Genomic DNA, 4,227 nt, shown 5'->3' with positions numbered 1-4,227 from the left:
ACATATAGCATGCATAATTTGGACTTCAGGAAGTGCTCCAAAAGTGGCTGAAATGACTGTCATCAAGAATGCTTCATGACAAATTTCTCTTTGCTTCCCCTCCTTGCATTTCAACTTTGCTTATGGCAAAGGGCTTCAAAGCTTTGATTCTTCATGCTTCTAAGCTTCCCATTGCTTTGCCAAGGATTCCAAATAACTCTCCTCAATCTCATATTACTTTGGTGATCAAAAAGCTATCAAAACACCAAAACTTAAGGCAATTTGATTAGAATTGATTGCAAGAGGCCTTAACATGTTAATTGGGTTAAAAGACAATAACTACTACTCAAAAGTGTTTAAAAGGATTAATTACAAGCTATCAAATAGCACTTTTTGAGTAGTAATCACCCACCAATGACAATTTTTCTTGGTTGGGAAGTTAGCAGGAGGGGTGAATAGCCTCTCTATATAATATCTATTGTAATTTTCTTTTAGAAGATCTCTTGGGAGTTTTTCTCAGGGACGACACTTTGTATAGTTTTTCAAGAAAGTAATACACAAAGTTTTGCTCTGCCTTACCTTCTCATTTTGTTTTCTCGTTATTTTTATTTCTAGCAAATCAAACTCTGAGGATGTTTTCCCAAAGAATGAGTGGCTAGGCTTTTTGTTTCTTGGAGTGAAGGAAGTTGGGTAAGGTTCCGGATACAAAAGTGGAAGTTTTGTTGTTTCAGTTTTTAATGAAGAGAAAGTGTGACCCGTTAATGGTTTTTATCTTTTTAGTTAACTTAAAATTCCTTAAAATCACCTGGGCCAATACTTAGTAAGGCAAGTGATCTCCGTTCATTAAGATACACTAGTTTATCTCTTGCGAGCCTTTGGGAGGTGCTTTAAAAGTAGGATTATCTAGAATAGCCAACACTTGGTAAGCTTTTGGACTCCCAGGAGACATCCATTAGTTATCTCTTGCGAGCTTTTAACGGGTAATCCAAGGTTAAGGATCACCTTGAATAGACAATACTAGGTGAGAGGTATGAACCATTGCAAGATGATTCAGTGATAGAGATTTAGTGTTTGAAACCATAAAAGGGAAGCATTTGTACCACACCGGTTTGGGAAATAACTATATGTTAAATCCCCAATGCGAGGAAAAGATTCAAGTGACCGAAATCTCTCTTTTTGTATGACGAACCTGAGCCTAGTGATCTAAAACTCCAAGAAGCACTTTTCTTTGTAAGTAATTTCAGTTACTTTATTTTTGGTTTCACCAAAAACCAACCTTTTCAAACTTATTTATGTTTTCTTTTAAAGCTAACCTTGAAAAGAAAAAACACCAATTCAGTTTTTGAACTAATATCAGTTGTAATTTGAAAACCCATCTCTATGGACGATCCTAGAGCCATTATGTTATGCTAGCTAATGCTACCCTAGTATATGGTGAAATAGGTTTATAAATTTTGTTGATTACTCCTGTCTGAGGACCGAAATCAGAGTACACCAGTTGATTGAACACCAATCAACAGGGCATACACCAGCTAGACACGAATCAAATGGCGTCGTTGCCAGAGATGGTGCCAATTTTATAGTGATATAACCTTTTCCAAAACACTTGTGATGAAGATAACAAGTTTGGTGAATTTTCTTTTCTTTTACTAACTCTTTTTAATTGTCTCTTTTACTTGTTCATATTTTAGCCTATCTTTTAATTTAGTTTTTAGTTAATCTTAGTTTTTTGTAGTATTATTTTCTTTTGTTTTCTTTGTTTTTGTTACAGTTGTTACTAGTTGTGTATGACATATTGGATATGAGATAGTGGAGGAAGACTTTTAAAAATTGAAACACCTCATGAAACAGTGTTGGAATTGTGCTTGAACATCATGGAAGCTACACCTAAAGATCAGCATAGTTACCATGATCACTAGGACAATCCCAATGCATTCAGATCAATGGGGGACCGCATGCATCCACCTCGTATGAGTGCACCATCATGCATAGTGCCTCATACAGAGCAACTAGTAATCAGACTGCATATTGTGCCACTTCTACCTACTTTCCATGGGATGGAAAGTGAGAATCCCTACGCGCATATCAAAGAATTTGAAGATGTTTGTAATACATTCCAAGAAGGAAGAACTTCAATCGACTTGATGAGGCTAAAGCTATTTCCTTTCACTCTGAAAGATAAGGCCAAGATTTGGCTTAATTCTTTAAGGCCAAGATTTGGCTTAATTCTTTAAGGCCAAGGAGTATCCAAACTTAGACTGATTTGCAAGTTGAATTTCTCAAGAAATTTTTCCCTACTCATAGGACCAATGGCTTAAAAAGGCAAATTTCAAACTTCTCAGCTAAAGAGAATGAGAAATTCTATGAATGTTGGGAGAGATACATGGAAGCTATCAATTCTTGTCCTCACCATGGCTTTAATACATGGCTATTGGTGAGCTACTTTTATGACGGTATGTCTTCCTCAATGAAGCAACTCTGAGAGACTATGTATGGAGGGGATTTCATGAGTAAGAATCCGAAGGAAGCCATGGATTTCTTGAATTATGTTGCTGAAGTTTCAAGAGGATGGGATGAACCGAACAGGGGAGAAGTGGGAAGAATGAAGTCTCAACCAAATGCTCTTAATGCTAAGGCTAGGATGTATACCTTGAACGAAGATATTGATATGAAAGCAAAAGTTGCAACTATGACAAGAAGATTGGAGGAGCTAGAACTGAAAAAGATACGTGAAGTGCAAGCCATTTCTGAAACACCAGTGCAAGTTATGCCCTGTTCCATTTGTCAATCTTATGAGCACTTGGTGGAGGAGTGTCCTACAATTCCAACTGTTAGAGAAATGTTTGAAGATCAAGCAAATGTTATTGGACAATTCAAGCCCAATAACAATGCTTCATATGAAAATACCTACAATTCAAATTGGAGAAACCATCCAAATTTCTCCTGGAAACCAAGAGCACTTCAGTACACACAACCAAGTCAAGCATCTCAACAAGCTTCAAATCTTAAGCAAGTAATAGTGAATCTAAGCAAGGTCGTGGGAGATTTTGTTGGAGACCAGAAATCCATTAATGCTCAACTTAGTAAAAAAATCGACAGTGTAAAGAATACATTGAATAAAAGGATGGATGGAATGCAAAAGGATCTATCTTAGAAGATAGATAATCTCCAATACTCAATCTCAAGGCTCACCAACCTTAGCACAGTGCAAGAGAAGGGAAGGTTTCCTTCTCAACCTCACCAAAACCCCAAGGGTATCCATGAAGTGGAGGCTCATGAGGAAGAATCTTCATAGGTGAGGGATGTCAAAGCCATGATCACTCTGAGGAGTGGTAAAGAGGTTGAGCTGCCAACACCCAAGCCACATGATGAAACAGAGAGTGAAAAAGAGATAGAGAAGAGAGGGAAAATCAAAGGAAAGAAGAAAGGGAGCAGTGGAAGGAAAGGGAACCATGATTCAACAGTTAATGAAGATCCGGAGAAGATAGTTATCAATGGAGATGTGATGAAGAAACACATGCCTCCACCTTTTTCTCAAGCTTTGCAAGGGAAAAAGGGAATCAGCAATGCATAAGAAATTCTTGAAGTATTGAGGCAAGTGAAGGTCAACATCCTATTGCTAGACATGATCAGACAAGTGCCGACTTATGCAAAATTCCTGAAGGACTTGTGCACTATCAAAAGAGGGTTGAATGTGAATAAGAAAGCCTTCTTGACTGAGCAAGTAAGTGTCATTATACAGTGCAAGTCTCCAGTGAAGTACAAAGATCCGGGCTGCCCTACCATCTCAGTGATGATTGGAGGGACTTTAGTGGAGAAAGCTTTGTTGGACTTGGGGGCAAGTGTGAATTTGTTACCATACTCTGTCTACAAGCAATTAGGACTTGGTGAAATGAAGCCAACATCAATCACTCTATCTCTAGCAGATAGATCAGTGAAGATTCCAAGAGGGATGATTGAAGATGTCTTAGTTCAAGTTGACAATTTCTACTATCCAGTGGATTTTGTTGTTCTTGATACAGACCCAATTGTCAAGGAAACTAATTATGTTCCTATCATACTTGGAATACCATTCCTAGCTACATCAAATGCAATCATTAATTGTAGGAATGGACTCATGCAACTCACATTTGGCAACATGACATTGGAACTCAATATCTTCTATATGTCCAATAAGCCAATCAATCCAGAAGAAGAAGAAAGTCCAGAAGAGGTGTGCATCATTGACACTTTAGTAGAGGAGCATTG

The 4,227-nt window shown here is 37.7% G+C and overlaps 1 non-coding gene across 1 annotated transcript; it reads right to left on the bottom strand.

Moving 5' to 3' along the window:
• Positions 1-2,289: 2,289 nt before the first annotated feature.
• Positions 2,290-2,397, bottom strand: LOC117927395. Its single transcript, XR_004653325.1, has one exon. It is a non-coding gene; the product is annotated as a small nucleolar RNA R71 (small nucleolar RNA).
• Positions 2,398-4,227: the final 1,830 nt, after the last annotated feature.

This window comes from Vitis riparia, chromosome 12, assembly GCF_004353265.1.
Source record: "Vitis riparia cultivar Riparia Gloire de Montpellier isolate 1030 chromosome 12, EGFV_Vit.rip_1.0, whole genome shotgun sequence".
Classification (NCBI taxonomy): Eukaryota; Viridiplantae; Streptophyta; class Magnoliopsida; order Vitales; family Vitaceae; genus Vitis; species Vitis riparia.
The sequence above is the reverse complement of the archived record's forward strand: the minus strand, read 5'-3'. Positions and strand labels throughout refer to the sequence as shown.